Below are 10,860 nucleotides of genomic sequence, written 5' to 3' on the forward strand. Positions count from 1 at the left end.
ATTACATTTTACATTTAAGATAAATATGGATTTTTTAAATTTTTGTTTTAATTTATATACTTACGTTTGCTAGAACAACGGATGTGCAATTGGATATATGTATTTAATTGAGTGTCACATTTGCTAACACCTCGTTAAACACATTTAAGAAGAAAAACAAATTCTTTGAGTGGTAAATATTTGTATCATATCTAATGTTATTCTTCCCTTAATATTTCGAATTTTTATATTGATGTTGCTTTTTACATCATTGATGCATTTACCTTAGTTTGATACGCAATAGCCAATGCTGGGATGGAATTAAACATTCATTCATTCATTCATTCATTCATTCATTCATTCATTCATTCATTCCCTTAATATATTCAAAGGTATCATAAAATGAGTAAAACCTCATACATTGAAAAACAACACCTAGCCTACTAAGAAACACGTTAACTGCAGCACCGGTACCAGGAGGCGAAGCCAGTAACATAACCACTACATCACCGAGAACGGTTGTCCGTGATGGCGATGATTCCATAACTCTCCATTACTAAGAGTAATATAGATAGATAAAATATAGATATATATAGATAGACATAAAGTCATAATCTGTTGGTGTATTTTAAGTAGGGGAATATCCTCATAACTCTCATTCCTGAAAAATAATGGGACTTGGGGCTAGCGGGCATCGTCTCCATTATTTTTCAGGTTACTTGGATATTCCCCTATACCACTATACCAATTTTACAGCAGCAATTGCGGTGGTGTGTAGCCAAATGGGTCCAATGAGATACGTCAATCCAACGAAATCCACCTTGGGTGCACCGTTGACCACCACGCTAAATTCCACCTACACGCATATTTGAATGACATTCTATCAATTAATATTTATTTCCAAATCCCCTTCTAATGACTCCTTCATTTTCACCTTCTTATTATAAAAAACGTAAGTATTCGCCAGTCCACAGTTATTTACATTATTTTATTAATAATTTTGGAATTTTGTAATATACACGTATTTACGTTTGTTGGACACGTTGTTCATGTTGGGATATTAAACGTTCATTCATTATTTGTCAAAGCTACATAATATAGTTTCCATGTGATTAATGAGCAAAACTATAATTTTCAGAATAATTCACGTATAAATGATTAAGAACAAAACAAAAAGTAATAAGTCATGTGAAGATATTAACGTAAAAAGTCTTCCATCGTTGCCGAAATGAAGTCCAAGCCTTCATCTTTGTATTGTTGTTGTTCAATATTTCTATTTCATCTTGTTCTCTCGAGTCGCACAAACACCAGCCGTGGGCAATAAAATTAAAAGCATATTTACTTGGGCCATGATTCAATAAAGACACCCAGGAGAACCAATATTTTCTTGTTTTCCGTCTTCATCCCCCGACTCCAAGGCTAAATCTCGACAATGTTAACTAATGAATTGATCAATTTGTTACGATTTTTTCCCCCTTCCAAACCCGTTGGTGTGTATTTTAGGGCGTTTAATCCTCTTTGGCGAGTTCTTCGTCATTGACAATGAAATCGGTGTTTGTGTAAATATTTTGTGAACAACTCCCGATTCTGTCCCTCATATTTTTTTTTACTTTTTCTATGGCAGCCACTTCTTCTTGGCACCTTGTAGAACAAGTTGGTTTTAATTTTTGTATATATTTTTAGCAACTGGAACGAGCGCTTTGCCAAATACTTCAAACCGCAATGTGTTAGTTGCATTATTGTTCAGTAGCAAATGGAGGGTATTTTGGAATTGGATCTTTAAAGCCTCCAACTGTAATCAAAACTATCATGATCGACTGTAAGCACTCTAAATGCTGGCCAAGGTTAATTTATTTTGGACCCAAAATAACCATTTATCAGTGGTAAATAAAACACCATTTGTTACCTTCTGATTTAAATCATTTATTTATAAAAACTCTAACTTCAACACACCCACATTGAGTTGGTACGCCTCACCGGAAACAAATTAAAAAAACAAAAACCCCTAAAAAGCCAAACAACCAACAACGACTATCTTAGCTGGCAATAATTCTATATAGATGCTTGCTAATTGTTGGCCGTATTCCTATTGTGACAAATTGTTCATTTCAAACTAGTAGTAAAGTAATTAAAATTAGTTTCTATATTCCGTCCTACAGGGAACGCCTTGTTTCATACCATGCAATTTACTACAAATTATATATTTTGAGCCGATTATTTTGTAAATTACAAACGAACATTTTCGTGCTTATATCCAATTAAGGTTCATGCATGATGTCTTGGGCACACATCGCAGCTGTCTGGGCTGTCTGTCCAGGGCAGAATGTTAGTGGTTAGTGAGAGAGAAGAAATGTAGTGGTCTTGCACATACCTACTGAGTCGTTAAAACTCGCTCTGGGTGGGAGCTGGTACCGGGATGCGAACCCTGTAGCTACCACCATTATGTCCCATGGCTTAACCCCGACACCACTGAGGCCGGTTTTTATTTCCAAAACACTTTTACTTTTTTCCTTACGTCAAACCAAACTGAAATTATTGACCCCCCCCTATTTTTGTAGGAAAATTGGACAGATTGTAGTGTAGTATCACATGAACAAGTATATCTATTTCTTTAATTGTCTTAAAAATATGGTCCGTCCGAAAAGTTTGGACGGGGCAGGGGTTTGGGGAATAAACATAAATTTTAATTAATATTAAAAATAGAAGATCGCAATCCATCTGGGCTGCAGTGGACACATTTATTGGCTATATCAAACTTGAATACAGATATGGTAAACTTGTTTGATATGGCCTGCCATCGATACGAGTCATGGGGCACGACTGGTATCTTGCTAATAATTTGCATAACACACAGTTGCACCAGGCGCCTAGATTCCAGTCATTAACCTAAATATCGCTTAAATACGTCCTTTTGTCAAAGTTTAATTGACATCTTATTTAAACTGGTGTATTAACTTTAAGAATTTTAACGGAGGGTATTTATATATACTGATGGAAATAAATATGGGAACACGTTGTATTTAAGACCATATTTAATTCATTATTAGAGAAGATATGCCTGTATAAAATACAGAAAAGTAATGTGGGATTGAATGTCAGTTCTGTGGGATTGAACATTAATAACAGTTAACTTCATGTTAAAACGGATGAGGATTCTGGTGGCAAGCAATATTTGCTGTTATTATTTATGTGTTACCTGATTATTTTTTTTCCATGAGTATATTTACCATCGTGTTAGCCAAACTATCAAACCAAATTGGGGGTTAGTGGGGGTTTCTGTGGTAAATGATGAGGCAATGTATAAAAAGGTTATCAGAGTGCCTTAATGTCTGGGTTGCCTTAAAGGGACACACCCTAGTTACGTTTATTTGTTAACCATTACGGCGTTGTTTTTCGCTATTAAACCCCATTTTTCACAAATAAAATTGCAATTTACTTACATTTTATTATTTAGAATACACATTTCCATTCACCTGAAGTGCTTTTTGGTAATCCTGATGTTTGTAAAACCACGAAATGCATTTTTAGCATTTTTTCACAAAACGTGTTGTCGAGAAAAAACCGTTAAGCAAGCGAGGTCCAATCTATTTTTAATGTCACAGACGTTGGTATATCACGTGACCGTTATAATTTTGGTTAGGTTTGTTTTCTCGTGCACGGTTCGCGCAATCAACATCCGATTTGTTGTTGTTCATTTGTGAGATTTTTCTTCACAGTTCGTGAACATTTTCAGTAACAATAAAGTTCAGACAAGTTACAAACGTTACAAACCCTTAAAACCAATAATTTTGCTAAGTCTTACGATATCTGGAGAGGGGATACAACCAGGACAGAACAGTTGGAACATGTCCAGGAGAGGTGAAACGAACGCACCCCAAGTCTGTGAAATTTGTCGTGACGTAGGCATTGTTGTGCTTCTACCGGTGACATCAGAATACTAACTTTCAAAATTATTTCAAGCAATTGGGACATGGGGATTCCCATGGTATTTATCGATATAAAACCTGCTTTTTCACTCCATTTGATAAAAACGTGATCTAAGTGTGTTACAGGTTTGTAGATTAACCAAATTATAATTTATTTTCGCTGGATGGAACTAGGGTGTGCGGCTTTAAAGGGACACACCCTAGTTACGGCTAGTTGTTAACCATTACGGCGTTGTTTTTCGCTATTAAACCCATTTTTTCACAAATAAAATTGCACTTTACTTACCGTTTATTATTTAGAATATACATTTCCATTCACCTGAAGTTTTTTTTGGTAATCCTGGTGTTTGTAATACCACAAAATGCACTTTTCGTATTTATGAAAAACTCACGCGCGTCTGAGAAAAAACCGTTGAGCCGACAAGGTCTAATCTATTTTTAGAGGGGATATTTCCATTTCAATGTCACAGACGTTGGTATACCACGTGACCGTTATCATTTTGGTTTGGTTTGTTTTCTCGTGCACGGTTCGCGCAATCAACATCCGATTTGTTGTTGTTCATGTGTGAGATTTTTCTTCACAGTTCGTGAACATTTTCAGTAACAATAAAGTTCAGACAAGTAAGTATCTCAATACAAAACGTTACAAACCCTTAAAACCAATTAATTTTGCTAAGTCCTACGATATCTGGAGAGGGGATACAACCAGGACAGAACAGTTGGAACATGTCCAGGAGAGGTGAAAAGAACGCACCCCAAGTCTGTGAAATTTGTCGTAGCATTGTTGTGCTTCGAGCGACATCAACCAGTGACATCAGAATACAAACTTTCAAAATTATTTCAAGCAATTGGGACATGGGGATTCCCATGGTATTTATCGATATAAAACCTGCTTTTTTCACTCCATTTGATAAAAACGTGATCTAAGTTTGTTACAGGTTTGTAGATTAACCAAATTATAATTTATTTTCGCTGGATGGAACTTTAAAGGGACATTCCTGAGTTTGCTGCATTGTAAGATGTTTCCTACTAATAAAATATTTCTACGATTAAACTTACATATTAAATATATTAAATTTTCTTGTTTAGAATATCAGTGTCTGTATATTCAATGTGCTTCTGGTCGTCTTAATATTTGTAAGAAGCCCAACTGGAGTTTGTCTTCAAATAATTCCGTAAGTACGAAAAACAAATTAGGAAATAAAATGAAATTTAACTTAGTACAAATATTAGAACGATCAGAAACACGTTTAATATACAGCCACTAATATTTTATGCAGAAAAATATATTTGATATGTAATTGCAATCGTTAAAAAGTCTCGGTTAGTCGATAACATCTTTAAAATTGCAGCAAACTCAGGAATGTCCCTTTAAAAACAGTATTATGATATATGAACACATGACTGATGTTATCTTTTACGGTGAACTCGTTATGGTCTGGAAAACTTCGACAGCCATCTACGACACTGTTGCCCGCCAAGAAGTTTCTTCGAATTTCCATTATTAAATTGTGGAAGCAAAAGCCTTATTTGGAATTCAAGAATAGCAAGATATATTATTAAAGCTACTGCTGACTCGTCGTTATAGATTTATACCATTGTAAGCAATAGTTAATTTGGTGGTGTTTATTTACGAAAAGAAGATGTATATACGGACTCTCTCTCTCTCTCTCTCTCTCTCTCTCTCTCTCTCTCTCTCTCTCTCTCTCTCTCTCTCTCTCTCTCTCTCTCCAAGTGAAATTGTCGCTGTTCTTAAAATGTAGGAATGATCATGGACCTGTGCATAAATCCACTTTGCACTGTAGTATGAGATGAAAATAAGACCACAACACCAACTATAGGTAGTCAAATTCAAAGCGTTTCACTCAAAATGTGGGTGCAGTTACCATCATGAATGGAATTTTCTAAATATTTGCAATGTTTGACATTACAAATTACCATTTAACAGGAATCTTTTGTAATGCGGTTGATCCGGAAGCAGTCTAAATGAGATAAATGCCAGTGGCATTTGATGTGCCTGAAGGAATGGGATCGACGGTACAACGGGGTGGACATAAAACACGGGGGATGCACGTGACTTTGCTGATCAAGGTCATTGCGAGAAAACGTGAACTTCTGTCAGCTGATCACAATTATCTTCTACCCTTCTCGACAAGTGTTCTGGTGCCGAGTTCACCAGCTGGTTTGCCGTGTAAATCCAAACCGTTTGCTCGCGGCTTGACGAGTTCTGTGAAACAAACTGGCGAGCAGACGTGAAGGTCAGTGTCGTGATGCTCACACCGCGCAACTCGTTTACATTTAAATCTGCCGCGCAATAACACGAAACGAGTTTACATTCGACTTTTCCACGTTAAATAAGGAATCGCGACATTAGTTTTTATTTTCCTTTATTTTCCTTTATTTTTATTTTCTTTCTCTCCAAAAAAGCTTATTACAAATATGATGGTGTCGGGGAACGAGTTTACATTCGACTTTTTCTTAACGCTAATAAGTCGCGACATTAGTTTTAATTTCCCCATCAATCTGATTAAAGTTAGCGCCACTGGTTAATAACTGGTAGACCAGTACTACGGCAGTATAGCTAATTTTAATCAGATTGTTTTCCCATTTTATTATTATTTGTTTTTGTTGTTTTTAATTATTCAAAGTGCAAATGCCATGGCCTTTCTATCCCAGTTACAACCCCGCCCCACCAAGTCAACTTGGAGGGTGGACCCAAGACAAACGTGACTGAACTTTCAGTCGATACTGTACATCATGACTGAAAGGTAGATTAAGTCCATTTAAAGATAGCTTGTGTGTGCGTGCATGCGTTCGTGTGTCATACTGTACATCATGACTGAAAGATAGATTAAGACCATAAATATTGTTTGTGTGCGTGCATGCGTTCGTGCGTCATACTGTACATCATGACTGAAAGATAGATTAAGACCATAAAGATAGTTTGTGTGCGTGCGTGCATGCGTTCGTGCGTGTATATATATATGTCTTTGAGAGCGGCTAGGGGGCGGGACTTAGCCTAGTGGTAAAGCGCTCGCTTCATGTGCGGTCGGTTTGGGATTGATCCCCGTCGGTGGGCCCATTTGGACTATTTCTTGTTCCAGCAAGTGCATCATAACTGGTATATCAAATGTCATGGTATGTACTATCCTGTCTGGGTTTGTGCATATAAAAGATCCCTTGCTACTAATGGAAAACATGTAGCGGGTTTCCTCTCTAAGACTACATGTCAAAATTACCAAATGTTTGACATCAATAGCCGATGATTAATAAATCAATGTGCTCTAGTGGTGTCGTTCAACAAAACAATATTGAGTGCGGCTATAGCTGGTAGTACACTAATGGGGGGGGGGTCGTTGCCTTTTTAAAAATCTATTTGGAGAAGACCCTCTACTACCCTCCCCCTTCTGTTTTTTTTTTAATCAGGCTAGGAATAGCTGACTTTTATAATTTATAATAATAATAATGTGTATTTGACATTTAAAGTGGATTGCTTAACATAATTATAGTGAGACTCTGAGAGACGGAGAAAGAGAGACACACAGAGACAAAACATTTTTTTAAATAAATAATAAAATAATCAATTCCGACCTTTATATTGAATGTATTGATCTGTTGTAACCTATATGAACTAAATACACATACTTACGGTTTAAAATTAAGTGACAAACGCAGTCGGTATACTACTTTAGGAACAGTTAGATAGTTTAAGCCATATCGATACGTCCCGACCAGAGTGGAAAGAATGTGTATTTTTATTAATTCAAAGCATGTTCAACAACCATTTTACAGTTTTACAGTCGACTGACTGCGAATCGAGAAGCAGATCTTATAATGCGATGTTTCCAGAGCGTGAAGAAAATAATTTGGTGTTTTTGAAACGATCAAATAACCGTAGAAAAATATTAAAGCGACAGACTCTAGATTTTAAACACTACAGCATTGTTTTTCACCATTAGAGCCGTTTATAATAAATGTTATCAAACATTACTTATATTTTATTCTTTAGATTATCCATTTCCGTAGTGTTTCTCGTCATCCTGGTGTTTCTAATACAAAAAAAAAATCATTTTTCATATTTTTAAAAACGCACGTGCTTCTGAGAAGTAGCGGTTATTGATTGAGTTGTAGTCTAATTTCAAGGATATTTCCCTCTTTCAACGCCACAGACTCTACTTTCACTCTATTGTAGCTTTATTCCAAACGACTTACAGGCTTGTAAATTAACTAAACTTAGAGTGTCCATGTTTTACGGGTTAAAACTAGGACCTGCACCTTTAATGTTGCCTTGTTTTTAAAGAACTTTATTTAAACTTGCTTCGTTATTACAGAAATTTAATTTTAAAATATATATTACTGATACTTATTGGCTACACAATCAAATAAAATTCCATGCTGTAATGCTTCGGCGGCCGTTCGGCCATACCATAGCAATTTGTTCATCATAGTAAGTAGTAGTAACGTTTTGATTAATCTAGACCGGCCTCGATGGCGTCGTGATTAGGCCATCGGTCTACAGGCTGGTAGGTAATGGGTTCGGATCCTAGTCGAGGCATGGGATTTTTAATCCAGATACCGACTCCAAACCCTGAGTGAGTGCTCCGAGTAAACCACTTGCACCGACCAGTGATCCATAACTGGTTCAACAAAGGACATGGTTTGTGCTATCCTGCCTGTAGGAAGCGCAAATAAAAAATCCCTTGCTGCCAATCGGAAAGAGTAGCCCATGAAGTGGCGACAGCGGGTTTCCTCTCGAAATCTGTGTGGTCCTTAACCATATGTCTGACGCCATATAACCATAAATAAAACGTGTTGAGTGCGTCGTTAAATAAAACATTTCTTTCTTTTTTCCTTTTAATTCCTTGGTAAACTAATGATACACGTGGAAATGAAATACTATTGAAAATATATAAACATTTAAATCATTATATCTAACAACAGTTCATTAAAATTATTAAAGTAGAACAACCTACACCTTCAGGGGCGAAACGTAGCCCAGTGGTAATCGCGGTCGGTTTGGGATTGATCTCCGTCGGTGTGCCCATTTGGCTATTTCTCATTCCAGCCAGTGCACCGCGACTGATATATTAAACGCCGTGGTATGTGCTATCCTGTCTGTGGGTTAGTCCATATAAAACCCCCACAAAAACATTGCTACTACTGGAAAAAATGTAGCGGGTTTCCTTTCTACGACTGTCAAAAATACCGAATGTCTGACATCCAATAGCCGATGATTAATAAATCAATGTGCTCTAATGGTGTCGTTAAACAAAACAAACTTTAACCTACACCTTCAACCTGATAGTCATAAAAGTACAGTGCTGCTCAGCACATGTAATACCCCAAAAGCACAAGTTGCATTTTAGTAGACTATTAATCAGTCATGGATCCGATTTCAACATTTCTTCCGATTTCTTTAAGAAACCAGCACTGAACTACATTCCTTTGCAAAGCTAAGGACGATTTTTAACTGAATGGAACTGACGTGGGAATGATTATGCTGCAAATTCCTTTGCCAATCTTGGCACACTTGTACGGAAGACAGTCATACATAGTTTACTGTAACATATATTTTGATTTTCTTAACTGTACTCATCACAGTTTGCGTTCAGTCATGTTGCCAGCTTAACGTAATAAACATATTGTCTTTACAAACAAAAGACATCCACAGGAAGGAAGTTACTAGAATGCAACAATTGTCGTCTGTTCCGTTGAAACTGTATATTTCTGGAGAGTCATTCAAGATGGAATGACCACGGAATGCTAGAGTAAAGTTCGGTTGTAATTACTACGTGACTCGGCGCTCCTGGCAGTTACCGGGTCCATTCATAGTCTGAAAAGACCTCTTGTGTTTTTTTGGATTCCGCTTCCGTCTGTGTTTGAGTTTCCACCAGATGCGCGTGCTGTCAGCTAATGGCAGACGACAACGTGAAGGAATGCATGCTGGGCGTCCTGTTGCAATTGCTAACCTTATCAGTCGGGACGTACTTAAAGGTCTCATGCATGTGGGTTTAAAATATAGACATCCTACCCATCTTTAACATTACTTAAAATTCAGATAGAGACACACAAACACAAGGTAGGGGTGGGGTGTAGAAAGAGATAGCCTAGCAAGAAAGGCCAAATAAACCCAAACTGAAAAAAACCCGTCTTGGCACTGATAAAATATCATATACAAATGTATAACCAAAAGCTTTTAAAATTGCTTCGTCATCAAAAATTAACTTAAAGGTGCATTAGCACAGTTTTAATGGCCATAATTCGCTAATTTTACAAAGAGCCTAATGTTTGCATAACTAACTCAAGAATATCAAACTTGTAATGTGTTGCCACTCTTTGTAAACAGTGGTTTCTTTGATAATCCTTGGCGAAAAATATATAATACAAGGAAGAATATTCATAGCCTAGCCATACTTTAGCAATACTTTCTTATTTCTTGAACAAAGAGTTCAAATTCAAATTGTGACTTCACGTGTTAATCATATTATAAGCGTTGTTGGACTTTGCAAAAAATATAAATTGATGTAAATAAATTATTTGGATAAAATGTTTGTGTGCATGCAATTCAGCGTATAATCTAAACATTCCAGAAGAAAAATGAATATATATATATTTCAATCATTATGGAATTTTGAGACTGCCCCTTTAATGGGGATTTGGTTTTAAAGTTAAACAAAAAACAACACCACTAGAGTACATTGATTAATTAATCATCGTCTATTGAATGTTAAACATTTGGTCATTCTGACATATATTCTTCCGAGGAAACCCGCTTCATTTTTCCATTAGTAGCCGTGGGTCTATTATATGTAATTTCCCACAGACAGTACAGCACGTACCATGGCCTTTGATATACCAATCGTAGGGCATTGGTTGCGACGGAGAAAAGCCCAATGATTCCACTAACGAGGCTCGATCCTACGACCCAAGCACTCTAGAATCTGAGCTAAATCCC

Source organism: Gigantopelta aegis, chromosome 10 (genome assembly GCF_016097555.1).
Source record: "Gigantopelta aegis isolate Gae_Host chromosome 10, Gae_host_genome, whole genome shotgun sequence".
In the NCBI taxonomy this organism is placed as follows: Eukaryota; Metazoa; Mollusca; class Gastropoda; order Neomphalida; family Peltospiridae; genus Gigantopelta; species Gigantopelta aegis.